This window comes from Somniosus microcephalus, unplaced genomic scaffold (assembly GCF_052327205.1).
Source record: "Somniosus microcephalus isolate GS21.2 unplaced genomic scaffold, FLI_Smic_1.0 unresolved_chr1, whole genome shotgun sequence".
Lineage (NCBI taxonomy): Eukaryota > Metazoa > Chordata > Chondrichthyes > Squaliformes > Somniosidae > Somniosus > Somniosus microcephalus.
In genome coordinates, this window is record NW_028225179.1 from 55,744,206 (window position 1) to 55,771,848 (window position 27,643).

General features: G+C 44.4%; 18 non-coding genes across 18 annotated transcripts; 8 read left to right on the forward strand and 10 right to left on the reverse strand.

The window, feature by feature from the left end:
- Positions 1-1,723: 1,723 nt before the first annotated feature.
- Positions 1,724-1,806, reverse strand: trnas-uga (transfer RNA serine (anticodon UGA)). The gene has a single exon. It is a non-coding gene; the product is annotated as a tRNA-Ser (tRNA).
- Positions 1,807-2,918: 1,112 nt separating this feature from the next.
- Positions 2,919-2,992, forward strand: trnat-agu (transfer RNA threonine (anticodon AGU)). The gene has a single exon. It is a non-coding gene; the product is annotated as a tRNA-Thr (tRNA).
- Positions 2,993-4,198: 1,206 nt separating this feature from the next.
- Positions 4,199-4,281, reverse strand: trnas-uga (transfer RNA serine (anticodon UGA)). Its single transcript has one exon. It is a non-coding gene; the product is annotated as a tRNA-Ser (tRNA).
- Positions 4,282-5,393: 1,112 nt separating this feature from the next.
- trnat-agu (transfer RNA threonine (anticodon AGU)) lies at positions 5,394-5,467 on the forward strand. The gene has a single exon. It is a non-coding gene; the product is annotated as a tRNA-Thr (tRNA).
- Positions 5,468-6,674: 1,207 nt separating this feature from the next.
- Positions 6,675-6,757, reverse strand: trnas-uga (transfer RNA serine (anticodon UGA)). The gene has a single exon. It is a non-coding gene; the product is annotated as a tRNA-Ser (tRNA).
- A 2,393-nt stretch (positions 6,758-9,150) lies between these two features.
- trnas-uga (transfer RNA serine (anticodon UGA)) lies at positions 9,151-9,233 on the reverse strand. The gene has a single exon. It is a non-coding gene; the product is annotated as a tRNA-Ser (tRNA).
- Positions 9,234-10,345: 1,112 nt separating this feature from the next.
- Positions 10,346-10,419, forward strand: trnat-agu (transfer RNA threonine (anticodon AGU)). The gene has a single exon. It is a non-coding gene; the product is annotated as a tRNA-Thr (tRNA).
- Positions 10,420-11,626: 1,207 nt separating this feature from the next.
- Positions 11,627-11,709, reverse strand: trnas-uga (transfer RNA serine (anticodon UGA)). The gene has a single exon. It is a non-coding gene; the product is annotated as a tRNA-Ser (tRNA).
- Positions 11,710-12,821: 1,112 nt separating this feature from the next.
- Positions 12,822-12,895, forward strand: trnat-agu (transfer RNA threonine (anticodon AGU)). Its single transcript has one exon. It is a non-coding gene; the product is annotated as a tRNA-Thr (tRNA).
- A 1,207-nt stretch (positions 12,896-14,102) lies between these two features.
- On the reverse strand, positions 14,103-14,184 carry trnas-uga (transfer RNA serine (anticodon UGA)). The gene has a single exon. It is a non-coding gene; the product is annotated as a tRNA-Ser (tRNA).
- A 1,112-nt stretch (positions 14,185-15,296) lies between these two features.
- Positions 15,297-15,370, forward strand: trnat-agu (transfer RNA threonine (anticodon AGU)). The gene has a single exon. It is a non-coding gene; the product is annotated as a tRNA-Thr (tRNA).
- Positions 15,371-16,577: 1,207 nt separating this feature from the next.
- On the reverse strand, positions 16,578-16,660 carry trnas-uga (transfer RNA serine (anticodon UGA)). Its single transcript has one exon. It is a non-coding gene; the product is annotated as a tRNA-Ser (tRNA).
- Positions 16,661-17,772: 1,112 nt separating this feature from the next.
- Positions 17,773-17,846, forward strand: trnat-agu (transfer RNA threonine (anticodon AGU)). The gene has a single exon. It is a non-coding gene; the product is annotated as a tRNA-Thr (tRNA).
- A 1,207-nt stretch (positions 17,847-19,053) lies between these two features.
- trnas-uga (transfer RNA serine (anticodon UGA)) lies at positions 19,054-19,136 on the reverse strand. Its single transcript has one exon. It is a non-coding gene; the product is annotated as a tRNA-Ser (tRNA).
- Positions 19,137-20,248: 1,112 nt separating this feature from the next.
- Positions 20,249-20,322, forward strand: trnat-agu (transfer RNA threonine (anticodon AGU)). Its single transcript has one exon. It is a non-coding gene; the product is annotated as a tRNA-Thr (tRNA).
- Positions 20,323-21,529: 1,207 nt separating this feature from the next.
- Positions 21,530-21,612, reverse strand: trnas-uga (transfer RNA serine (anticodon UGA)). Its single transcript has one exon. It is a non-coding gene; the product is annotated as a tRNA-Ser (tRNA).
- A 1,112-nt stretch (positions 21,613-22,724) lies between these two features.
- Positions 22,725-22,798, forward strand: trnat-agu (transfer RNA threonine (anticodon AGU)). The gene has a single exon. It is a non-coding gene; the product is annotated as a tRNA-Thr (tRNA).
- A 1,207-nt stretch (positions 22,799-24,005) lies between these two features.
- Positions 24,006-24,087, reverse strand: trnas-uga (transfer RNA serine (anticodon UGA)). Its single transcript has one exon. It is a non-coding gene; the product is annotated as a tRNA-Ser (tRNA).
- Positions 24,088-27,643: the final 3,556 nt, after the last annotated feature.

The following is a 27,643-nucleotide window of genomic DNA, read 5'->3' on the forward strand; positions in this document are numbered from 1 at the left end:
ATTAGTTATGAATCACCTTGAGGTGCAATGGTGGCGTTTGTGACGTCAGATTAAAAGGCAGGCTATTGGAAACACGTTGGAGTCACAGTTTCTTTTGCCCAGAATTGAAACTGAAACTTTTAAGATGGAATATTGTATTTGCTGCATCACAGTAAACAATATCGTGTTATAACTGTTGGCTTATTTGTTCCCCAGTGTCAGAGGAAGAGTTGTCTGATCCCCCCATTTATTTCGTATAAGACACAAACATAGGGTAATCATTCAGAATCACCTCACAGATTGACACTGAGATAAATTAAGCGGGAGATACAGAGAGCAATGGGACATATGGCGGAATAGACAAGAGAGCTGGAGAAATAAGAAACGGCCTGAGAGTCCAGAAGACTGCGACCGGAAGCTGATAGACATCAGTGAGTGGGGGCGAGTAATTGCGCCAGCATTGGGTCCCGTGGCTTCGCTGGTCAAAGCGTCTGTCTAGTAAACAGGAGATCCTGGGTTCGATTCCAAGCGGGGCCTATTTTTATAGAATCTCCAGCGGTGAGTTTCTTCTCGTGTGAAAAGGCTACAATTCTTTTAAAAGTAACTGTGCCTGCACCAGTTCCCATTCTGGATGAAGGCTCCAGTGGTTGCGAGGCCTGCGTTGAATTTCACCGCTTCTGTATTTCTGGCGGTGCTGATTTTGGAATCTTCACCAAAAATCCATGTTTCCGAAGGAGAGCCATGCGATACTTTGCAGAGCTCCAGTTGTTGATGTGTGGTGCCGTGCTCGTATCGTGATTAATAATCTGCATTCTGGCCGCAGCAACTTCGGCTCCAAACCGAACCATAACGCAGACTTTTCTTCCTTCCACAATCAATAGCTCTCCTTTACGTTCCCCCTTCAATTTCATTATAATTTTCCTGCGGTATTTCCTTAATCTAACATTCACTTTCAGCCACTTAAACTGCTAAGTGTGCTCTGCTACCACCACTCTTCCTGGGCCACATGTCCCATACGCCCCAATCTGAGTTGGTGCTTTGAAACCAGTCGATACATTTCGACCTGCGGGACCTCCCGACAGTCAAGCTCTGCGAAAGCAGAGCCGGCCTTCGGAACCAATGCAGCCTGATTCAGAAAATTCCTTGGGAAATGAAGCTTCAAACTTTTCAAACAAATCGTTTTATTGACATAATAATACAAGTTTATACAGAGAGAGACTTGTACAACCTCAGTGGTGCAACTCAAAACTCAGAATGTTCAATTCTTCTGCTTCGGGAGAGGGAGAGATGAATTATGAGTTGGTGTCCTCCTTGTTTTTTTTCTGGTCAGTCTTCCAGATCTCCACTCCGTTTGTCTGTCTCCTGGCCTGTCTCCTGGAATGTGTTCTGCTTTTCACTTTAGAATGGCTGCTCTTGTAACATTGCTGCTGACAGAATCATGCCTTGCAGTGACTTTCCATTCTCTCTCTCCCATGGTTACACAGACTGATGCTACCGGACAGCAGCGAGTGTATGGGAAGGTACCTCAGAGACTGTCGAGGCCTCCTTATCTGGAGCTTCCAGACAATCTGCAGATAACTTTTGGAATTCGGTCAGCAAACCTTCTTGAAGTAAGTGATCCAGTTGTCTCGGCAATCCTTTAGTTTCCTTAAAACCGGCATTGAAAATTCCAAAATCCTCCAAGAGGGAGCAGATTGAAGAAAATAATTTATTTGAAGTAATTAATTATCATAATGAGAAAACCCGCTGCGAGCAGGGCTCGAATCTGCGCGGGGAAACACCCATTGGATTTCAAATCCAACGCCTTAACCACTCGGCCATCGCAACCGCGAAAAAATCGGCTCCAAGATACTAAATTCTCAAATCGCTGACCCTGTTTATTGTTGGCGATGACGGTTTCGTGATATTTAATTTGCTGCAAATTCAGCAAGTCCAGAAGAATCGCAGCGATCATTACAATAAAAGAAAACTTCCGATATTTAACGGTATGTAAGATGTTGAGAACAGTATGGAATATTCTGCAGGGTAATGAAAATAAACAGCAGAAACATTGTGTTCTGCTCCCACATGACTCAGGTCAGTCACAGCCTCTGCTCCCTGCCCGCCGCCTGCAGAAACCTTGTCTCCAGATTACAAACTGATTCTAGGTCGGAGATAAATATTCAGGGTGGAGCCTAAACACAGCGGGTGGGAGCAAATAATAAAGCAGTTATTTTAGACCAGAGACAGCGATAAATGTCCTATATTGCTCACATGCATCAATTTGTGAATATGACATTAAATGGGTTGAAATGCAGTGGGGGGATTTAAAGTAGATTCGGGGTCAATAGTTTCCAAGTTGATCTTTCCTGTGTCTCTCTTGCCTCTCTGCCCCCTTCCTCCCACAGGCTGCCGGTTTATAAACCTTGTTTTAAATCTGCTGCTTGCTGGGCCAGTGCATTCCACAGTCTCACAACCCTTTCTATAAATACCCTTTCAGTGCTTGACTTCTCTGTTTATTAGTTATGAATCACCTTGAGGTGCAATGGTGGCGTTTGTGACGTCAGATTAAAAGACAGGCTATTGGAAACACGTTGGAGTCACAGTTTCTTTTGCCCAGAATTGAAACTGAAACTTTTAAGATGGAATATTGTATTTGCTGCATCACAGTAAACAATATCGTGTTATAACTGTTGGCTTATTTGTTCCCCAGTGTCAGAGGAAGAGTTGTCTGATCCCCCCATTTATTTCGTATAAGACACAAACATAGGGTAATCATTCAGAATCACCTCACAGATTGACACTGAGATAAATTAAGCGGGAGATACAGAGAGCAATGGGACATATGGCGGAATAGACAAGAGAGCTGGAGAAATAAGAAACGGCCTGAGAGTCCAGAAGACTGCGACCGGAAGCTGATAGACATCAGTGAGTGGGGGCGAGCAATTGCGCCAGCATTGGGTCCCGTGGCTTAGCTGGTCATAGCGTCTGTCTAGTAAACAGGAGATCCTGGGTTCGATTCCCAGCGGGGCCTATTTTTATAGAATCTCCAGGGGTGAGTTTCTTCTCGTGTGAAAAGGCTACAATTATTTTAAAAGTAACTGTGCCTGCACCAGTTCCCATTCTGGATGAAGGCTCCAGTGGCTGCGAGGCCTGCGTTGAATTTCACCGCTTCTGTATTTCTGGCGGTGCTGATTTTGGAATCTTCACCAAAAATCCATGTTTCCTAAGGAGAGCCATGCGATACTTTGCAGAGCTCCAGTTGTTGATGTGTGGTGCCGTGCTCGTATCGTGATTAATAATCTGCATTCTGGCCGCAGCAACTTCGGCTCCATACCGAACCATAACGCAGACTTTTCTTCCTTCCACAATCAATAGCTCTCCTTTACTTTCCCCCTTCAATTTCATTATAATTTTCCTGCGGTATTTCCTTAATCTAACATTCACTTTCAGCCACTTAAACTGCTAAGTGTGCTCTGCTACCACCACTCTTCCTGGGCCACATGTCCCATACGCCCCAATCTGAGTTGGTGCTTTGAAACCAGTCGATACATTTCGACCTGCGGGACCTCCCGGCAGTCAAGCTCTGCGAAAGCAGAGCTGGCCTTCGGAACCAATGCAGCCCGATTCAGAAAATTCCTTGGGAAATGAAGCTTCAAACTTTTCAAACAAATCGTTTTATTGACATAATAATACAAATTTTACAGAGAGAGACTTGTACAACCTCAGTGGTGCAACTCAAAACTCAGAATGTTCAATTCTTCTGCTTCGGGAGAGGGAGCGATGAATTATGAGTTGGTGTCCTCCTTGTTTTTTTTCTGGTCAGACTTCCAGATCTCCACTCCGTTTGTCTGTCTCCTGGACTGTCTCCTGGAATGTGTTCTGCTTTTCACTTTAGAATGGCTGCTCTTGTAACATTGCTGCTGACAGAAACATGCCTTCCAGTGACTTTCCATTCTCTCTCTCCCATGGTTACACAGACTGATGCTACCGGACAGCAGCGAGTGTATGGGAAGGTACCTCAGAGACTGTCGAGGCCTCCTTATCTGGAGCTTCCAGACAATCTGCAGATAACTTTTGGAATTCGGTCAGCAAACCTTCTTGAAGTAAGTGATCCAGTTGTCTCGGCAATCCTTTAGTTTCCTTAAAACCGGCATTGAAAATTCCAAAATCCTCCAAGAGGGAGCAGATTGAAGAAAATAATTTATTTGAAGTAATTAATTATCATAATGAGAAAACCCGCTGCGAGCAGGGCTCGAATCTGCGCGGGGAAACACCCATTGGATTTCAAATCCAACGCCTTAACTACTCGGCCATCGCAACCGCGAAAATATCGGCTCCAAGATACTAAATTCTCAAATCGCTGACCCTGTTTATTGTTGGCGATGACGGTTTCGTGATATTTAATTTGCTGCAAATTCAGCAAGTCCAGAAGAATCGCAGCGATCATTACAATAAAAGAAAACTTCCGATATTTAACGGTATGTAAGATGTTGAGAACAGTATGGAATATTCTGCAGGGTAATGAAAATAAACAGCAGAAACATTGTGTTCTGCTCCCACATGACTCAGGTCAGTCACAGCCTCTGCTCCCTGCCCGCCGCCTGCAGAAACCTTGTCTCCAGATTACAAACTGATTCTAGGTCGGAGATAAATATTCAGGGTGGAGCCTAAACACAGCGGGTGGGAGCAAATCATAAAGCAGTTATTTTAGACCAGAGACAGCGATAAATGTCCTATATTGCTCACATGCATCAATTTGTGAATCTGACATTAAATGGGTTGAAATGCAGTGAGGGGATTTAAAGTAGATTCGGGGTCAATAGTTTCCAAGTTGATCTTTCCTGTGTCTCTCTTGCCTCTCTGCCCCCTTCCTCCCACAGGCTGCCGGTTTATAAACCTTGTTTTAAATCTGCTGCTTGCTGGGCCAGTGCATTCCACAGTCTCACAACCCTTTCTATAAATACCCTTTCAGTGCTTGACTTCTCTGTTTATTAGTTATGAATCACCTTGAGGTGCAATGGTGGCGTTTGTGACGTCAGATTAAAAGGCAGGCTATTGGAAACACGTTGGAGTCACAGTTTCTTTTGCCCAGAATTGAAACTGAAACTTTTAAGATGGAATATTGTATTTGCTGCATCACAGTAAACAATATCGTGTTATAACTGTTGGCTTATTTGTTCCCCAGTGTCAGAGGAAGAGTTGTCTGATCCCCCCATTTATTTCGTATAAGACACAAACATAGGGTAATCATTCAGAATCACCTCACAGATTGACACTGAGATAAATTAAGCGGGAGATACAGAGAGCAATGGGACATATGGCGGAATAGACAAGAGAGCTGGAGAAATAAGAAACGGCCTGAGAGTCCAGAAGACTGCGACCGGAAGCTGATAGACATCAGTGAGTGGGGGCGAGCAATTGCGCCAGCATTGGGTCCCGTGGCTTAGCTGGTCATAGCGTCTGTCTAGTAAACAGGAGATCCTGGGTTCGATTCCCAGCGGGGCCTATTTTTATAGAATCTCCAGGGGTGAGTTTCTTCTCGTGTGAAAAGGCTACAATTCTTTTAAAAGTAACTGTGCCTGCACCAGTTCCCATTCTGGATGAAGGCTCCAGTGGTTGCGAGGCCTGCGTTGAATTTCACCGCTTCTGTATTTCTGGCGGTGCTGATTTTGGAATCTTCACCAAAAATCCATGTTTCCGAAGGAGAGCCATGCGATACTTTGCAGAGCTCCAGTTGTTGATGTGTGGTGCCGTGCTCGTATCGTGATTAATAATCTGCATTCTGGCCGCAGCAACTTCGGCTCCAAACCGAACCATAACGCAGACTTTTCTTCCTTCCACAATCAATAGCTCTCCTTTACTTTCCCCCTTCAATTTCATTATAATTTTCCTGCGGTATTTCCTTAATCTAACATTCACTTTCAGCCACTTAAACTGCTAAGTGTGCTCTGCTACCACCACTCTTCCTGGGCCACATGTCCCATACGCCCCAATCTGAGTTGGTGCTTTGAAACCAGTCGATACATTTCGACCTGCGGGACCTCCCGACAGTCAAGCTCTGCGAAAGCAGAGCCGGCCTTCGGAACCAATGCAGCCTGATTCAGAAAATTCCTTGGGAAATGAAGCTTCAAACTTTTCAAACAAATCGTTTTATTGACATAATAATACAAGTTTATACAGAGAGAGACTTGTACAACCTCAGTGGTGCAACTCAAAACTCAGAATGTTCAATTCTTCTGCTTCGGGAGAGGGAGAGATGAATTATGAGTTGGTGTCCTCCTTGTTTTTTTTCTGGTCAGTCTTCCAGATCTCCACTCCGTTTGTCTGTCTCCTGGCCTGTCTCCTGGAATGTGTTCTGCTTTTCACTTTAGAATGGCTGCTCTTGTAACATTGCTGCTGACAGAATCATGCCTTGCAGTGACTTTCCATTCTCTCTCTCCCATGGTTACACAGACTGATGCTACCGGACAGCAGCGAGTGTATGGGAAGGTACCTCAGAGACTGTCGAGGCCTCCTTATCTGGAGCTTCCAGACAATCTGCAGATAACTTTTGGAATTCGGTCAGCAAACCTTCTTGAAGTAAGTGATCCAGTTGTCTCGGCAATCCTTTAGTTTCCTTAAAACCGGCATTGAAAATTCCAAAATCCTCCAAGAGGGAGCAGATTGAAGAAAATAATTTATTTGAAGTAATTAATTATCATAATGAGAAAACCCGCTGCGAGCAGGGCTCGAATCTGCGCGGTGAAACACCCATTGGATTTCAAATCCAACGCCTTAACCACTCGGCCATCGCAACCGCGAAAATATCGGCTCCAAGATACTAAATTCTCAAATCGCTAACCCTGTTTATTGTTGGCGATGACGGTTTCGTGATATTTAATTTGCTGCAAATTCAGCAAGTCCAGAAGAATCGCAGCGATCATTACAATAAAAGAAAACTTCCGATATTTAACGGTATGTAAGATGTTGAGAACAGTATGGAATATTCTGCAGGGTAATGAAAATAAACAGCAGAAACATTGTGTTCTGCTCCCACATGACTCAGGTCAGTCACAGCCTCTGCTCCCTGCCCGCCGCCTGCAGAAACCTTGTCTCCAGATTACAAACTGATTCTAGGTCGGAGATAAATATTCAGGGTGGAGCCTAAACACAGCGGGTGGGAGCAAATAATAAAGCAGTTATTCTAGACCAGAGACAGCGATAAATGTCCTATATTGCTCACATGCATCAATTTGTGAATCTGACATGAAATGGGTTGAAATGCAGTGGGGGGATTTAAAGTAGATTCGGGGTCAATCGTTTCCAAGTTGATCTTTCCTGTGTCTCTCTTGCCTCTCTGCCCCCTTCCTCCCACAGGCTGCCGGTTTATAAACCTTGTTTTAAATCTGCTGCTTGCTGGGCCAGTGCATTCCACAGTCTCACAACCCTTTCTATAAATACCCTTTCAGTGCTTGACTTCTCTGTTTATTAGTTATGAATCACCTTGAGGTGCAATGGTGGCGTTTGTGACGTCAGATTAAAAGGCAGGCTATTGGAAACACGTTGGAGTCACAGTTTCTTTTGCCCAGAATTGAAACTGAAACTTTTAAGATGGAATATTGTATTTGCTGCATCACAGTAAACAATATCGTGTTATAACTGTTGGCTTATTTGTTCCCCAGTGTCAGAGGAAGAGTTGTCTGATCCCCCCATTTATTTCGTATAAGACACAAACATAGGGTAATCATTCAGAATCACCTCACAGATTGACACTGAGATAAATTAAGCGGGAGATACAGAGAGCAATGGGACATATGGCGGAATAGACAAGAGAGCTGGAGAAATAAGAAACGGCCTGAGAGTCCAGAAGACTGCGACCGGAAGCTGATAGACATCAGTGAGTGGGGGCGAGCAATTGCGCCAGCATTGGGTCCCGTGGCTTAGCTGGTCATAGCGTCTGTCTAGTAAACTAGGAGATCCTGGGTTCGATTCCCAGCGCGGCCTATTTTTATAGAATCTCCAGGGGTGAGTTTCTTCTCGTGTGAAAAGGCTACAATTCTTTTAAAAGTAACTGTGCCTGCACCAGTTCCCATTCTGGATGAAGGCTCCAGTGGCTGCGAGGCCTGCGTTGAATTTCACCGCTTCTGTATTTCTGGCGGTGCTGATTTTGGAATCTTCACCAAAAATCCATGTTTCCTAAGGAGAGCCATGCGATACTTTGCAGAGCTCCAGTTGTTGATGTGTGGTGCCGTGCTCGTATCGTGATTAATAATCTGCATTCTGGCCGCAGCAACTTCGGCTCCATACCGAACCATAACGCAGACTTTTCTTCCTTCCACAATCAATAGCTCTCCTTTACTTTCCCCCTTCAATTTCATTATAATTTTCCTGCGGTATTTCCTTAATCTAACATTCACTTTCAGCCACTTAAACTGCTAAGTGTGCTCTGCTACCACCACTCTTCCTGGGCCACATGTCCCATACGCCCCAATCTGAGTTGGTGCTTTGAAACCAGTCGATACATTTCGACCTGCGGGACCTCCCGGCAGTCAAGCTCTGCGAAAGCAGAGCCGGCCTTCGGAACCAATGCAGCCCGATTCAGAAAATTCCTTGGGAAATGAAGCTTCAAACTTTTCAAACAAATCGTTTTATTGACATAATAATACAAATTTTACAGAGAGAGACTTGTGCAACCTCAGTGGTGCAACTCAAAACTCAGAATGTTCAATTCTTCTGCTTCGGGAGAGGGAGCGATGAATTATGAGTTGGTGTCCTCCTTGTTTTTTTTCTGGTCAGTCTTCCAGATCTCCACTCCGTTTGTCTGTCTCCTGGACTGTCTCCTGGAATGTGTTCTGCTTTTCACTTTAGAATGGCTGCTCTTGTAACATTGCTGCTGACAGAAACATGCCTTCCAGTGACTTTCCATTCTCTCTCTCCCATGGTTACACAGACTGATGCTACCGGACAGCAGCGAGTGTATGGGAAGGTACCTCAGAGACTGTCGAGGCCTCCTTATCTGGAGCTTCCAGACAATCTGCAGATAACTTTTGGAATTCGGTCAGCAAACCTTCTTGAAGTAAGTGATCCAGTTGTCTCGGCAATCCTTTAGTTTCCTTAAAACCGGCATTGAAAATTCCAAAATCCTCCAAGAGGGAGCAGATTGAAGAAAATAATTTATTTGAAGTAATTAATTATCATAATGAGAAAACCCGCTGCGAGCAGGGCTCGAACCTGCGCGGGGAAACACCCATTGGATTTCAAATCCAACGCCTTAACCACTCGGCCATCGCAGCCGCGAAAATATCGGCTCCAAGATACTAAATTCTCAAATCGCTGACCCTGTTTATTGTTGGCGATGACGGTTTCGTGATATTTAATTTGCTGCAAATTCAGCAAGTCCAGAAGAATCGCAGCGATCATTACAATAAAAGAAAACTTCCGATATTTAACGGTATGTAAGATGTTGAGAACAGTATGGAATATTCTGCAGGGTAATGAAAATAAACAGCAGAAACATTGTGTTCTGCTCCCACATGACTCAGGTCAGTCACAGCCTCTGCTCCCTGCCCGCCGCCTGCAGAAACCTTGTCTCCAGATTACAAACTGATTCTAGGTCGGAGATAAATATTCAGGGTAGAGCCTAAACACAGCGGGTGGGAGCAAATAATAAAGCAGTTATTTTAGACCAGAGACAGCGATAAATGTCCTATATTGCTCACATGCATCAATTTGTGAATCTGACATTAAATGGGTTGAAATGCAGTGGGGGGATTTAAAGTAGATTCGGGGTCAATAGTTTCCAAGTTGATCTTTCCTGTGTCTCTCTTGCCTCTCTGCCCCCTTCCTCCCACATGCTGCCGGTTTATAAACCTTGTTTTAAATCTGCTGCTTGCTGGGCCAGTGCATTCCACAGTCTCACAACCCTTTCTATAAATACCCTTTCAGTGCTTGACTTCTCTGTTTATTAGTTATGAATCACCTTGAGGTGCAATGGTGGCGTTTGTGACGTCAGATTAAAAAGCAGGCTATTGGAAACACGTTGGAGTCACAGTTTCTTTTGCCCAGAATTGAAACTGAAACTTTTAAGATGGAATATTGTATTTGCTGCATCACAGTAAACAATATCGTGTTATAACTGTTGGCTTATTTGTTCCCCAGTGTCAGAGGAAGAGTTGTCTGATCCCCCCATTTATTTCGTATAAGACACAAACATAGGGTAATCATTCAGAATCACCTCACAGATTGACACTGAGATAAATTAAGCGGGAGATACAGAGAGCAATGGGACATATGGCGGAATAGACAGGAGAGCTGGAGAAATAAGAAACGGCCTGAGAGTCCAGAAGACTGCGACCGGAAGCTGATAGACATCAGTGAGTGGGGGCGAGTAATTGCGCCAGCATTGGGTCCCGTGGCTTAGCTGGTCAAAGCGTCAGTCTAGTAAACAGGAGATCCTGGGTTCGATTCCCAGCGGGGCCTCTTTTTATAGAATCTCCAGGGGTGAGTTTCTTCTCGTGTGAAAAGGCTACAATTCTTTTAAAAGTAACTGTGCCTGCACCAGTTCCCATTCTGGATGAAGGCTCCAGTGGTTGCGAGGCCTGCGTTGAATTTCACCGCTTCTGTATTTCTGGCGGTGCTGATTTTGGAATCTTCACCAAAAATCCATGTTTCCGAAGGAGAGCCATGCGATACTTTGCAGAGCTCCAGTTGTTGATGTGTGGTGCCGTGCTCGTATCGTGATTAATAATCTGCATTCTGGCCGCAGCAACTTCGGCTCCAAACCGAACCATAACGCAGACTTTTCTTCCTTCCACAATCAATAGCTCTCCTTTACTTTCCCCCTTCAATTTCATTATAATTTTCCTGCGGTATTTCCTTAATCTAACATTCACTTTCAGCCACTTAAACTGCTAAGTGTTCTCTGCTACCACCACTCTTCCTGGGCCACATGTCCCATACGCCCCAATCTGAGTTGGTGCTTTGAAACCAGTCGATACATTTCGACCTGCGGGACCTCCCGACAGTCAAGCTCTGCGAAAGCAGAGCCGGCCTTCGGAACCAATGCAGCCCGATTCAGAAAATTCCTTGGGAAATGAAGCTTCAAACTTTTCAAACAAATCGTTTTATTGACATAATAATACAAGTTTATACAGAGAGAGACTTGTACAACCTCAGTGGTGCAACTCAAAACTCAGAATGTTCAATTCTTCTGCTTCGGGAGAGGGAGCGATGAATTATGAGTTGGTGTCCTCCTTGTTTTTTTTCTGGTCAGTCTTCCAGATCTCCAATCCGTTTGTCTGTCTCCTGGCCTGTCTCCTGGAATGTGTTCTGCTTTTCACTTTAGAATGGCTGCTCTTGTAACATTGCTGCTGACAGAATCATGCCTTGCAGTGACTTTCCATTCTCTCTCTCCCATGGTTACACAGACTGATGCTACCGGACAGCAGCGAGTGTATGGGAAGGTACCTCAGAGACTGTCGAGGCCTCCTTATCTGGAGCTTCCAGACAATCTGCAGATAACTTTTGGAATTCGGTCAGCAAACCTTCTTGAAGTAAGTGATCCAGTTGTCTCGGCAATCCTTTAGTTTCCTTAAAACCGGCATTGAAAATTCCAAAATCCTCCAAGAGGGAGCAGATTGAAGAAAATAATTTATTTGAAGTAATTAATTATCATAATGAGAAAACCCGCTGCGAGCAGGGCTCGAATCTGCGCGGGGAAACACCCATTGGATTTCAAATCCAACGCCTTAACCACTCGGCCATCGCAACCGCGAAAATATCGGCTCCAAGATACTAAATTCTCAAATCGCTGACCCTGTTTATTGTTGGCGATGACGGTTTCGTGATATTTAATTTGCTGCAAATTCAGCAAGTCCAGAAGAATCGCAGCGATCATTACAATAAAAGAAAACTTCCGATATTTAACGGTATGTAAGATGTTGAGAACAGTATGGAATATTCTGCAGGGTAATGAAAATAAACAGCAGAAACATTGTGTTCTGCTCCCACATGACTCAGGTCAGTCACAGCCTCTGCTCCCTGCCCGCCGCCTGCAGAAACCTTGTCTCCAGATTACAAACTGATTCTAGGTCGGAGATAAATATTCAGGGTAGAGCCTAAACACAGCGGGTGGGAGCAAATAATAAAGCAGTTATTTTAGACCAGAGACAGCGATAAATGTCCTATATTGCTCACATGCATCAATTTGTGAATCTGACATTAAATGGGTTGAAATGCAGTGGGGGGATTTAAAGTAGATTCGGGGTCAATAGTTTCCAAGTTGATCTTTCCTGTGTCTCTCTTGCCTCTCTGCCCCCTTCCTCCCACAGGCTGCCGGTTTATAAACCTTGTTTTAAATCTGCTGCTTGCTGGGCCAGTGCATTCCACAGTCTCACAACCCTTTCTATAAATACCCTTTCAGTGCTTGACTTCTCTGTTTATTAGTTATGAATCACCTTGAGGTGCAATGGTGGCGTTTGTGACGTCAGATTAAAAGGCAGGCTATTGGAAACACGTTGGAGTCACAGTTTCTTTTGCCCAGAATTGAAACTGAAACTTTTAAGATGGAATATTGTATTTGCTGCATCACAGTAAACAATATCGTGTTATAACTGTTGGCTTATTTGTTCCCCAGTGTCAGAGGAAGAGTTGTCTGATCCCCCCATTTATTTCGTATAAGACACAAACATAGGGTAATCATTCAGAATCACCTCACAGATTGACACTGAGATAAATTAAGCGGGAGATACAGAGAGCAATGGGACATATGGCGGAATAGACAAGAGAGCTGGAGAAATAAGAAACGGCCTGAGAGTCCAGAAGACTGCGACCGGAAGCTGATAGACATCAGTGAGTGGGGGCGAGTAATTGCGCCAGCATTGGGTCCCGTGGCTTAGCTGGTCATAGCGTCTGTCTAGTAAACAGGAGATCCTGGGTTCGATTCCCAGCGGGGCCTATTTTTATAGAATCTCCAGGGGTGAGTTTCTTCTCGTGTGAAAAGGCTACAATTATTTTAAAAGTAACTGTGCCTGCACCAGTTCCCATTCTGGATGAAGGCTCCAGTGGCTGCGAGGCCTGCGTTGAATTTCACCGCTTCTGTATTTCTGGCGGTGCTGATTTTGGAATCTTCACCAAAAATCCATGTTTCCTAAGGAGAGCCATGCGATACTTTGCAGAGCTCCAGTTGTTGATGTGTGGTGCCGTGCTCGTATCGTGATTAATAATCTGCATTCTGGCCGCAGCAACTTCGGCTCCAAACCGAACCATAACGCAGACTTTTCTTCCTTCCACAATCAATAGCTCTCCTTTACTTTCCCCCTTCAATTTCATTATAATTTTCCTGCGGTATTTCCTTAATCTAACATTCACTTTCAGCCACTTAAACTGCTAAGTGTGCTCTGCTACCACCACTCTTCCTGGGCCACATGTCCCGTACGCCCCAATCTGAGTTGGTGCTTTGAAACCAGTCGATACATTTCGACCTGCGGGACCTCCCGACAGTCAAGCTCTGCGAAAGCAGAGCCGGCCTTCGGAACCAATGCAGCCCGATTCAGAAAATTCCTTGGGAAATGAAGCTTCAAACTTTTCAAACAAATCGTTTTATTGACATAATAATACAAGTTTAAACAGAGAGAGACTTGTACAACCTCAGTGGTGCAACTCAAAACTCAGAATGTTCAATTCTTCTGCTTCGGGAGAGGGAGAGATGAATTATGAGTTGGTGTCCTCCTTGTTTTTTTTCTGGTCAGTCTTCCAGATCTCCACTCCGTTTGTCTGTCTCCTGGACTGTCTCCTGGAATGTGTTCTGCTTTTCACTTTAGAATGGCTGCTCTTGTAACATTGCTGCTGACAGAAACATGCCTTGCAGTGACTTTCCATTCTCTCTCTCCCATGGTTACACAGAATGATGCTACCGGACAGCAGCGAGTGTATGGGAAGGTACCTCAGAGACTGTCGAGGCCTCCTTATCTGGAGCTTCCAGACAATCTGCAGATAACTTTTGGAATTCGGTCAGCAAACCTTCTTGAAGTAAGTGATCCAGTTGTCTCGGCAATCCTTTAGTTTCCTTAAAACCGGCATTGAAAATTCCAAAATCCTCCCAGAGGGAGCAGATTGAAGAAAATAATTTATTTGAAGTAATTAATTATCATAATGAGAAAACCCGCTGCGAGCAGGGCTCGAACCTGCGCGGGGAAACCCCATTGGATTTCAAATCCAACGCCTTAACCACTCGGCCATCGCAGCCGCGAAAATATCGGCTCCAAGATACTAAATTCTCAAATCGCTGACCCTGTTTATTGTTGGCGATGACGGTTTCGTGATATTTAATTTGCTGCAAATTCAGCAAGTCCAGAAGAATCGCAGCGATCATTACAATAAAAGAAAACTTCCGATATTTAACGGTATGTAAGATGTTGAGAACAGTATGGAATATTCTGCAGGGTAATGAAAATAAACAGCAGAAACATTGTGTTCTGCTCCCACATGACTCAGGTCAGTCACAGCCTCTGCTCCCTGCCCGCCGCCTGCAGAAACCTTGTCTCCAGATTACAAACTGATTCTAGGTCGGAGATAAATATTCAGGGTAGAGCCTAAACACAGCGGGTGGGAGCAAATAATAAAGCAGTTATTTTAGACCAGAGACAGCGATAAATGTCCTATATTGCTCACATGCATCAATTTGTGAATCTGACATTAAATGGGTTGAAATGCAGTGGGGGGATTTAAAGTAGATTCGGGGTCAATAGTTTCCAAGTTGATCTTTCCTGTGTCTCTCTTGCCTCTCTGCCCCCTTCCTCCCACAGGCTGCCGGTTTATAAACCTTGTTTTAAATCTGCTGCTTGCTGGGCCAGTGCATTCCACAGTCTCACAACCCTTTCTATAAATACCCTTTCAGTGCTTGACTTCTCTGTTTATTAGTTATGAATCACCTTGAGGTGCAATAGTGGCGTTTGTGACGTCAGATTAAAAAGCAGGCTATTGGAAACACGTTGGAGTCACAGTTTCTTTTGCCCAGAATTGAAACTGAAACTTTTAAGATGGAATATTGTATTTGCTGCATCACAGTAAACAATATCGTGTTATAACTGTTGGCTTATTTGTTCCCCAGTGTCAGAGGAAGAGTTGTCTGATCCCCCCATTTATTTCGTATAAGACACAAACATAGGGTAATCATTCAGAATCACCTCACAGATTGACACTGAGATAAATTAAGCGGGAGATACAGAGAGCAATGGGACATATGGCGGAATAGACAAGAGAGCTGGAGAAATAAGAAACGGCCTGAGAGTCCAGAAGACTGCGACCGGAAGCTGATAGACATCAGTGAGTGGGGGCGAGTAATTGCGCCAGCATTGGGTCCCGTGGCTTAGCTGGTCAAAGCGTCTGTCTAGTAAACAGGAGATCCTGGGTTCGATTCCCAGCGGGGTCTATTTTTATAGAATCTCCAGGGGTGAGTTTCTTCTCGTGTGAAAAGGCTACAATTCTTTTAAAAGTAACTGTGCCTGCACCAGTTCCCATTCTGGATGAAGGCTCCAGTGGTTGCGAGGCCTGCGTTGAATTTCACCGCTTCTGTATTTCTGGCGGTGCTGATTTTGGAATCTTCACCAAAAATCCATGTTTCCGAAGGAGAGCCATGCGATACTTTGCAGAGCTCCAGTTGTTGATGTGTGGTGCCGTGCTCGTATCGTGATTAATAATCTGCATTCTGGCCGCAGCAACTTCGGCTCCAAACCGAACCATAACGCAGACTTTTCTTCCTTCCACAATCAATAGCTCTCCTTTACTTTCCCCCTTCAATTTCATTATAATTTTCCTGCGGTATTTCCTTAATCTAACATTCACTTTCAGCCACTTAAACTGCTAAGTGTGCTCTGCTACCACCACTCTTCCTGGGCCACATGTCCCATACGCCCCAATCTGAGTTGGTGCTTTGAAACCAGTCGATACATTTCGACCTGCGGGACCTCCCGACAGTCAAGCTCTGCGAAAGCAGAGCCGGCCTTCGGAACCAATGCAGCCCGATTCAGAAAATTCCTTGGGAAATGAAGCTTCAAACTTTTCAAACAAATCGTTTTATTGACATAATAATACAAGTTTATACAGAGAGAGACTTGTACAACCTCAGTGGTGCAACTCAAAACTCAGAATGTTCAATTCTTCTGCTTCGGGAGAGGGAGAGATGAATTATGAGTTGGTGTCCTCCTTGTTTTTTTTCTGGTCAGTCTTCCAGATCTCCACTCCGTTTGTCTGTCTCCTGGCCTGTCTCCTGGAATGTGTTCTGCTTTTCACTTTAGAATGGCTGCTCTTGTAACATTGCTGCTGACAGAATCATGCCTTGCAGTGACTTTCCATTCTCTCTCTCCCATGGTTACACAGACTGATGCTACCGGACAGCAGCGAGTGTATGGGAAGGTACCTCAGAGACTGTCGAGGCCTCCTTATCTGGAGCTTCCAGACAATCTGCAGATAACTTTTGGAATTCGGTCAGCAAACCTTCTTGAAGTAAGTGATCCAGTTGTCTCGGCAATCCTTTAGTTTCCTTAAAACCGGCATTGAAAATTCCAAAATCCTCCAAGAGGGAGCAGATTGAAGAAAATAATTTATTTGAAGTAATTAATTATCATAATGAGAAAACCCGCTGCGAGCAGGGCTCGAACCTGCGCGGGGAAACACCCATTGGATTTCAAATCCAACGCCTTAACCACTCGGCCATCGCAACCGCGAAAATATCGGCTCCAAGATACTAAATTCTCAAATCGCTGACCCTGTTTATTGTTGGCGATGACGGTTTCGTGATATTTAATTTGCTGCAAATTCAGCAAGTCCAGAAGAATCGCAGCGATCATTACAATAAAAGAAAACTTCCGATATTTAACGGTATGTAAGATGTTGAGAACAGTATGGAATATTCTGCAGGGTAATGAAAATAAACAGCAGAAACATTGTGTTCTGCTCCCACATGACTCAGGTCAGTCACAGCCTCTGCTCCCTGCCCGCCGCCTGCAGAAACCTTGTCTCCAGATTACAAACTGATTCTAGGTCGGAGATAAATATTCAGGGTAGAGCCTAAACACAGCGGGTGGGAGCAAATAATAAAGCAGTTATTTTAGACCAGAGACAGCGATAAATGTCCTATATTGCTCACATGCATCAATTTGTGAATCTGACATTAAATGGGTTGAAATGCAGTGGGGGGATTTAAAGTAGATTCGGGGTCAATAGTTTCCAAGTTGATCTTTCCTGTGTCTCTCTTGCCTCTCTGCCCCCTTCCTCCCACAGGCTGCCGGTTTATAAACCTTGTTTTAAATCTGCTGCTTGCTGGGCCAGTGCATTCCACAGTCTCACAACCCTTTCTATAAATACCCTTTCAGTGCTTGACTTCTCTGTTTATTAGTTATGAATCACCTTGAGGTGCAATGGTGGCGTTTGTGACGTCAGATTAAAAGGCAGGCTATTGGAAACACGTTGGAGTCACAGTTTCTTTTGCCCAGAATTGAAACTGAAACTTTTAAGATGGAATATTGTATTTGCTGCATCACAGTAAACAATATCGTGTTATAACTGTTGGCTTATTTGTTCCCCAGTGTCAGAGGAAGAGTTGTCTGATCCCCCCATTTATTTCGTATAAGACACAAACATAGGGTAATCATTCAGAATCACCTCACAGATTGACACTGAGATAAATTAAGCGGGAGATACAGAGAGCAATGGGACATATGGCGGAATAGACAAGAGAGCTGGAGAAATAAGAAACGGCCTGAGAGTCCAGAAGACTGCGACCGGAAGCTGATAGACATCAGTGAGTGGGGGCGAGTAATTGCTCCAGCATTGGGTCCCGTGGTTTAGCTGGTCATAGCGTCTGTCTAGTAAACAGGCGATCCTGGGTTCGATTCCCAGCGGGGCCTATTTTTATAGAATCTCCAGGGGTGAGTTTCTTCTCGTGTGAAAAGGCTACAATTATTTTAAAAGTAACTGTGCCTGCACCAGTTCCCATTCTGGATGAAGGCTCCAGTGGCTGCGAGGCCTGCGTTGAATTTCACCGCTTCTGTATTTCTGGCGGTGCTGATTTTGGAATCTTCACCAAAAATCCATGTTTCCTAAGGAGAGCCATGCGATACTTTGCAGAGCTCCAGTTGTTGATGTGTGGTGCCGTGCTCGTATCGTGATTAATAATCTGCATTCTGGCCGCAGCAACTTCGGCTCCAAACCGAACCATAACGCAGACTTTTCTTCCTTCCACAATCAATAGCTCTCCTTTACTTTCCCCCTTCAATTTCATTATAATTTTCCTGCGGTATTTCCTTAATCTAACATTCACTTTCAGCCACTTAAACTGCTAAGTGTGCTCTGCTATCACCACTCTTCCTGGGCCACATGTCCCGTACGCCCCAATCTGAGTTGGTGCTTTGAAACCAGTCGATACATTTCGACCTGCGGGACCTCCCGACAGTCAAGCTCTGCGAAAGCAGAGCCGGCCTTCGGAACCAATGCAGCCCGATTCAGAAAATTCCTTGGGAAATGAAGCTTCAAACTTTTCAAACAAATCGTTTTATTGACATAATAATACAAGTTTAAACAGAGAGAGACTTGTACAACCTCAGTGGTGCAACTCAAAACTCAGAATGTTCAATTCTTCTGCTTCGGGAGAGGGAGAGATGAATTATGAGTTGGTGTCCTCCTTGTTTTTTTTCTGGTCAGTCTTCCAGATCTCCACTCCGTTTGTCTGTCTCCTGGACTGTCTCCTGGAATGTGTTCTGCTTTTCACTTTAGAATGGCTGCTCTTGTAACATTGCTGCTGACAGAAACATGCCTTGCAGTGACTTTCCATTCTCTCTCTCCCATGGTTACACAGACTGATGCTACCGGACAGCAGCGAGTGTATGGGAAGGTACCTCAGAGACTGTCGAGGCCTCCTTATCTGGAGCTTCCAGACAATCTGCAGATAACTTTTGGAATTCGGTCAGCAAACCTTCTTGAAGTAAGTGATCCAGTTGTCTCGGCAATCCTTTAGTTTCCTTAAAACCGGCATTGAAAATTCCAAAATCCTCCCAGAGGGAGCAGATTGAAGAAAATAATTTATTTGAAGTAATTAATTATCATAATGAGAAAACCCGCTGCGAGCAGGGCTCGAACCTGCGCGGGGAAACACCCATTGGATTTCAAATCCAACGCCTTAACCACTCGGCCATCGCAGCCGCGAAAATATCGGCTCCAAGATACAAAATTCTCAAATCGCTGACCCTGTTTATTGTTGGCGATGACGGTTTCGTGATATTTAATTTGCTGCAAATTCAGCAAGTCCAGAAGAATCGCAGCGATCATTACAATAAAAGAAAACTTCCGATATTTAACGGTATGTAAGATGTTGAGAACAGTATGGAATATTCTGCAGGGTAATGAAAATAAACAGCAGAAACATTGTGTTCTGCTCCCACATGACTCAGGTCAGTCACAGCCTCTGCTCCCTGCCCGCCGCCTGCAGAAACCTTGTCTCCAGATTACAAACTGATTCTAGGTCGGAGATAAATATTCAGGGTAGAGCCTAAACACAGCGGGTGGGAGCAAATAATAAAGCAGTTATTTTAGACCAGAGACAGCGATAAATGTCCTATATTGCTCACATGCATCAATTTGTGAATCTGACATTAAATGGGTTGAAATGCAGTGGGGGGATTTAAAGTAGATTCGGGGTCAATAGTTTCCAAGTTGATCTTTCCTGTGTCTCTCTTGCCTCTCTGCCCCCTTCCTCCCACATGCTGCCGGTTTATAAACCTTGTTTTAAATCTGCTGCTTGCTGGGCCAGTGCATTCCACAGTCTCACAACCCTTTCTATAAATACCCTTTCAGTGCTTGACTTCTCTGTTTATTAGTTATGAATCACCTTGAGGTGCAATGGTGGCGTTTGTGACGTCAGATTAAAAAGCAGGCTATTGGAAACACGTTGGAGTCACAGTTTCTTTTGCCCAGAATTGAAACTGAAACTTTTAAGATGGAATATTGTATTTGCTGCATCACAGTAAACAATATCGTGTTATAACTGTTGGCTTATTTGTTCCCCAGTGTCAGAGGAAGAGTTGTCTGATCCCCCCATTTATTTCGTATAAGACACAAACATAGGGTAATCATTCAGAATCACCTCACAGATTGACACTGAGATAAATTAAGCGGGAGATACAGAGAGCAATGGGACATATGGCGGAATAGACAAGAGAGCTGGAGAAATAAGAACCGGCCTGAGAGTCCAGAAGACTGCGACCGGAAGCTGATAGACATCAGTGAGTGGGGGCGAGTAATTGCGCCAGCATTGGGTCCCGTGGCTTAGCTGGTCATAGCGTCTGTCTAGTAAACAGGAGATCCTGGGTTCGATTCCCAGCGGGGCCTATTTTTATAGAATCTCCAGGGGTGAGTTTCTTCTCGTGTGAAAAGGCTACAATTCTTTTAAAAGTAACTGTGCCTGCACCAGTTCCCATTCTGGATGAAGGCTCCAGTGGCTGCGAGGCCTGCGTTGAATTTCACCGCTTCTGTATTTCTGGCGGTGCTGATTTTGGAATCTTCACCAAAAATCCATGTTTCCGAAGGAGAGCCATGCGATACTTTGCAGAGCTCCAGTTGTTGATGTGTGGTGCCGTGCTCGTATCGTGATTAATAATCTGCATTCTGGCCGCAGCAACTTCGGCTCCAAACCGAACCATAACGCAGACTTTTCTTCCTTCCACAATCAATAGCTCTCCTTTACTTTCCCCCTTCAATTTCATTATAATTTTCCTGCGGTATTTCCTTAATCTAACATTCACTTTCAGCCACTTAAACTGCTAAGTGTGCTCTGCTACCACCACTCTTCCTGGGCCACATGTCCCATACGCCCCAATCTGAGTTGGTGCTTTGAAACCAGTCGATACATTTCGACCTGCGGGACCTCCCGACAGTCAAGCTCTGCGAAAGCAGAGCCGGCCTTCGGAACCAATGCAGCCTGATTCAGAAAATTCCTTGGGAAATGAAGCTTCAAACTTTTCAAACAAATCGTTTTATTGACATAATAATACAAGTTTATACAGAGAGAGACTTGTACAACCTCAGTGGTGCAACTCAAAACTCAGAATGTTCAATTCTTCTGCTTCGGGAGAGGGAGAGATGAATTATGAGTTGGTGTCCTCCTTGTTTTTTTTCTGGTCAGTCTTCCAGATCTCCACTCCGTTTGTCTGTCTCCTGGCCTGTCTCCTGGAATGTGTTCTGCTTTTCACTTTAGAATGGCTGCTCTTGTAACATTGCTGCTGACAGAATCATGCCTTGCAGTGACTTTCCATTCTCTCTCTCCCATGGTTACACAGACTGATGCTACCGGACAGCAGCGAGTGTATGGGAAGGTACCTCAGAGACTGTCGAGGCCTCCTTATCTGGAGCTTCCAGACAATCTGCAGATAACTTTTGGAATTCGGTCAGCAAACCTTCTTGAAGTAAGTGATCCAGTTGTCTCGGCAATCCTTTAGTTTCCTTAAAACCGGCATTGAAAATTCCAAAATCCTCCAAGAGGGAGCAGATTGAAGAAAATAATTTATTTGAAGTAATTAATTATCATAATGAGAAAACCCGCTGCGAGCAGGGCTCGAATCTGCGCGGGGAAACACCCATTGGATTTCAAATCCAACGCCTTAACCACTCGGCCATCGCAACCGCGAAAATATCGGCTCCAAGATACTAAATTCTCAAATCGCTGACCCTGTTTATTGTTGGCGATGACGGTTTCGTGATATTTAATTTGCTGCAAATTCAGCAAGTCCAGAAGAATCGCAGCGATCATTACAATAAAAGAAAACTTCCGATATTTAACGGTATGTAAGATGTTGAGAACAGTATGGAATATTCTGCAGGGTAATGAAAATAAACAGCAGAAACATTGTGTTCTGCTCCCACATGACTCAGGTCAGTCACAGCCTCTGCTCCCTGCCCGCCGCCTGCAGAAACCTTGTCTCCAGATTACAAACTGATTCTAGGTCGGAGATAAATATTCAGGGTAGAGCCTAAACACAGCGGGTGGGAGCAAATAATAAAGCAGTTATTTTAGACCAGAGACAGCGATAAATGTCCTATATTGCTCACATGCATCAATTTGTGAATCTGACATTAAATGGGTTGAAATGCAGTGGGGGGATTTAAAGTAGATTCGGGGTCAATAGTTTCCAAGTTGATCTTTCCTGTGTCTCTCTTGCCTCTCTGCCCCCTTCCTCCCACAGGCTGCCGGTTTATAAACCTTGTTTTAAATCTGCTGCTTGCTGGGCCAGTGCATTCCACAGTCTCACAACCCTTTCTATAAATACCCTTTCAGTGCTTGACTTCTCTGTTTATTAGTTATGAATCACCTTGAGGTGCAATGGTGGCGTTTGTGACGTCAGATTAAAAGGCAGGCTATTGGAAACACGTTGGAGTCACAGTTTCTTTTGCCCAGAATTGAAACTGAAACTTTTAAGATGGAATATTGTATTTGCTGCATCACAGTAAACAATATCGTGTTATAACTGTTGGCTTATTTGTTCCCCAGTGTCAGAGGAAGAGTTGTCTGATCCCCCCATTTATTTCGTATAAGACACAAACATAGGGTAATCATTCAGAATCACCTCACAGATTGACACTGAGATAAATTAAGCGGGAGATACAGAGAGCAATGGGACATATGGCGGAATAGACAAGAGAGCTGGAGAAATAAGAAACGGCCTGAGAGTCCAGAAGACTGCGACCGGAAGCTGATAGACATCAGTGAGTGGGGGCGAGTAATTGCGCCAGCATTGGGTCCCGTGGCTTAGCTGGTCATAGCGTCTGTCTAGTAAACAGGAGATCCTGGTTTCGATTCCCAGCGGGGCCTATTTTTATAGAATCTCCAGGGGTGAGTTTCTTCTCGTGTGAAAAGGCTACAATTCTTTTAAAAGTAACTGTGCCTGCACCAGTTCCCATTCTGGATGAAGGCTCCAGTGGCTGCGAGGCCTGCGTTGAATTTCACCGCTTCTGTATTTCTGGCGGTGCTGATTTTGGAATCTTCACCAAAAATCCATGTTTCCTAAGGAGAGCCATGCGATACTTTGCAGAGCTCCAGTTGTTGATGTGTGGTGCCGTGCTCGTATCGTGATTAATAATCTGCATTCTGGCCGCAGCAACTTCGGCTCCAAACCGAACCATAACGCAGACTTTTCTTCCTTCCACAATCAATAGCTCTCCTTTACTTTCCCCCTTCAATTTCATTATAATTTTCCTGCGGTATTTCCTTAATCTAACATTCACTTTCAGCCACTTAAACTGCTAAGTGTGCTCTGCTACCACCACTCTTCCTGGGCCACATGTCCCGTACGCCCCAATCTGAGTTGGTGCTTTGAAACCAGTCGATACATTTCGACCTGCGGGACCTCCCGACAGTCAAGCTCTGCGAAAGCAGAGCCGGCCTTCGGAACCAATGCAGCCCGATTCAGAAAATTCCTTGGGAAATGAAGCTTCAAACTTTTCAAACAAATCGTTTTATTGACATAATAATACAAGTTTAAACAGAGAGAGACTTGTACAACCTCAGTGGTGCAACTCAAAACTCAGAATGTTCAATTCTTCTGCTTCGGGAGAGGGAGAGATGAATTATGAGTTGGTGTCCTCCTTGTTTTTTTTCTGGTCAGTCTTCCAGATCTCCACTCCGTTTGTCTGTCTCCTGGACTGTCTCCTGGAATGTGTTCTGCTTTTCACTTTAGAATGGCTGCTCTTGTAACATTGCTGCTGACAGAAACATGCCTTGCAGTGACTTTCCATTCTCTCTCTCCCATGGTTACACAGACTGATGCTACCGGACAGCAGCGAGTGTATGGGAAGGTACCTCAGAGACTGTCGAGGCCTCCTTATCTGGAGCTTCCAGACAATCTGCAGATAACTTTTGGAATTCGGTCAGCAAACCTTCTTGAAGTAAGTGATCCAGTTGTCTCGGCAATCCTTTAGTTTCCTTAAAACCGGCATTGAAAATTCCAAAATCCTCCCAGAGGGAGCAGATTGAAGAAAATAATTTATTTGAAGTAATTAATTATCATAATGAGAAAACCCGCTGCGAGCAGGGCTCGAACCTGCGCGGGGAAACCCCATTGGATTTCAAATCCAACGCCTTAACCACTCGGCCATCGCAGCCGCGAAAATATCGGCTCCAAGATACAAAATTCTCAAATCGCTGACCCTGTTTATTGTTGGCGATGACGGTTTCGTGATATTTAATTTGCTGCAAATTCAGCAAGTCCAGAAGAATCGCAGCGATCATTACAATAAAAGAAAACTTCCGATATTTAACGGTATGTAAGATGTTGAGAACAGTATGGAATATTCTGCAGGGTAATGAAAATAAACAGCAGAAACATTGTGTTCTGCTCCCACATGACTCAGATCAGTCACAGCCTCTGCTCCCTGCCCGCCGCCTGCAGAAACCTTGTCTCCAGATTACAAACTGATTCTAGGTCGGAGATAAATATTCAGGGTAGAGCCTAAACACAGCGGGTGGGAGCAAATAATAAAGCAGTCATTTTAGACCAGAGACAGCGATAAATGTCCTATATTGCCCACATGCATCAATTTGTGAATCTGACATTAAATGGGTTTAAATACAGTGGGGGGATTTAAAGTAGATTCGGGGCAAATAGTTTCCAAGTTGATCTTTCCTGTGTCTCTCTTGCCTCTCTGCCCCCTTCCTCCCACAGGCTGCCGGTTTTTAAACCTTGTTTTAAATCTGCTGCTTGCTGGGCCAGTGCATTCCACAGTCTCACAGCCCTTTCTACAAATACCCTTTCAGTGCTTGACTTCTCTGTTTATTAGTTATGAATCACCTTAAGGTGCAATGGTATCGTTTGTGATGTCAGATTAAAAGGCAGGCTATTGGAAACACGTTGGAGTCACAGTTTCTTTTGCACAGAATTGAAACTGAAACTTTTAAGATGGAATATTGTATTTGCTGCATCACAGTAAACAATATCGTGTTATAACTGTTGGCTTAGTTGTTCCCCACTGTCAGAGGAAGATTTGTCTGATCCTCCCATTTATTTCATATAAGACACAAACATAGGGTAATCATTCAGAATCACCTCACAGATTGACACTGAGATAAATTAAGCGGGAGGTTCAGAGAGCAATGGGACATATGGCGGAATGGACAAGAGAGCTGGAGAAATAAGAAACGGCCTGAGAGTCCAGAAGACAGTGACCGGAAGCTGATAGACATCAGTGAGTGGGGGCGAGGAGTTGCGCTCGCGTTCGGTCCCGTGGCTTAGCTGGTCAAAACTTCTGTCTAGTAAACAGGAATTCCTGGGTTCAATTTCCAGCGCGGCCTATTTTTAAAGAATCTCCAGGGGTGAGCTTCTTCTCGTGTGAAAAGGCTACAATTCTTTTAAATGTAACTGTGCCTGAAGGCTCCAGTCGCTGCGAGGCCTGCGTCGAATTTCACCGCTTCTGTATTTCTGGCGGTGCTGATTTTGGACTCTTCACCAAAAATCCATGTTTCCTAAGCAGTGGCATGCGATACTTTGCAGATCTCCAGTTGTTGATGTGTGGTGCCGTGCTCGTATAGTGATTAATACTCTGCGTTCTGGCCGCAGCAACTTCGGCTCCAAACCGAAACATAACGCAGACTTTTCTTGCTTCCACAATCCTCCTTTACAGATTGAAGAAAATAAATTATTTGAAGTATTAATGACAATAATGAAAAAACCCGCTGCGAGCAGGGCTCGAACCTGCGCGGGGGAAATTCCAGTGGATTTCAAGTCACACGCCTTATCCACTCGGCCATCGCAGCCTCAAACATGACGGCTGCACGAAATTAAATTCTCAAATCGCTGACCCTGTTTATTGTTGGGGATGACGGTTTCGTGATATTAAATTTGCTGCAAATTCTGCACGTCAAGAAGAGTCGCAGCGATCGTTACAATGAAAGAAAACTTCCGATATTTAACGGTATGTAAGATGTTGAGAACAGTATGGAATATCCTGCAGGGTAATGAAAATAAACAGCAGAAACATTGTGTTGTGCTCCCACATGACACAGATCAGCCTCAGCCTCTGCTCCCTGACCGCCTGCTGCAGAAACCTTGTCTCCAGATTACAAACTGATTCTAGGGCGGAGATAAATATTCAGGGTAGAGCCTAATCACAGCGGGTGGGATCAAATAATAAAGCAGTTATTTAGACCAGAGACAGCGATAAATGTCCTATGTTGCTCACATGCATCAATGTGTGAATCTGACATTAAATGGGTTTAAATACATTGGGGGATTTAAAGTAGATTCGGGGCCAATAGTTTCCAAGTTGATCTTTCCTGTGTCTCTCTTGCCTCTCTGCCCCCTTCCTCCCACAGGCTGCCGGTTATTAAACCTTGTTTTAAATCTGCTGCTTGCTGGGCCAGTGCATTCCACAGTCTCACAACGCTTTCTACAAATACCCTTTCAGTGCTTGACTTCTCTGTTTATTAGTTATGAATCACCTTGAGTGAAATGGTGGCGCCTGTGACGTCAAATTAAAAAGCTGCGACGTTGGGATCACAATGTTTTTGCTCAGAATTGTACCTATATAATGCAAAATGGAACAATGTAATTGGTGCATCACAATAAACAATATCTTGTTATAAATGTTGGCTCATTAGTTCCCCAGTGTCAGAGGAAGAATTGTCTGACCACTCATTTATTTCATGTAAGACACAAACACAGCTATTCATTTAGAATCAACCCGCAGATTGAAACTGAGATAAACACAGTGAGATACAGACAACATCGGAATACCTGGCGGAATAGACAGGAGAGATTAATCAATACAAAACAGCCTCAGGCTCCAAGAGGCAGTGACAGGTAGCTGATAGATATCAGTGAGAGGAGGTGGATTAGTTGAGGTTTGATTTGGTTCCGTGGCTTAGCTGGGTACCTAGTAAATTCTGGGTTTGACTCCCATGAGGCTTTTTTGTCCTAATGAATCTCCAGGGGGTCGTTTCTTCTCTTGTGATAGGGCTACAATCCTTTTAAATGTAACTGCGGTTGCACTAGTTCCCATTCTGGATTACGGCTCCAGTCGCTGTGGAACGTGGGTCGAATTTCACCGCTGTCAAAATTTCTGTCAGTACTGATTTTGGCATCTTCACCAAAAATCTATCTTTTCTAAGCAGCACCATTCGTAAATTGGCTGTGATTGGGGCAGCGCTGAAGCAGTTGATGTGTGACGCCAGGATCGTATAATGGTCTAGTACTCCGCAATGTGGTCATAGCAAACTCGGTTCATAATCCAAATCAGGGTGCAGCTCGCTTTTTATATACTGTTCTCTGTGGCGCCTGCTGATAGAACGCAGCGAAAAATCAATCTTCACTACATCAAACTGCATTTTTTTATTGATGGTGAGAACCTATTTACTCCTTCAAACCCCGCGCTCTCACACGACTGAGCTTGATGCTCCATAATTCAAACCCGCCTCTTCTCCCAGCTTTTTCTTCCGTCCACAATCTATAGACCTTCTTTAGTTTCCTCCTTCCGTTTCTTTGTCACTTTCCTGCGGCATTACCTTAATCTAACATTCACTTTCACCTATTTACACTGTTAAGTTGCTCTGCTACCACCGCTGTCCCTGGCGGCACAGGTCCCATTCGCAGCAATCTGAATTGATGCTTTGAAACCAGTCGATACATTTAGACCTGCGGGGCCGCTCGACAGACAAGTATTTCGA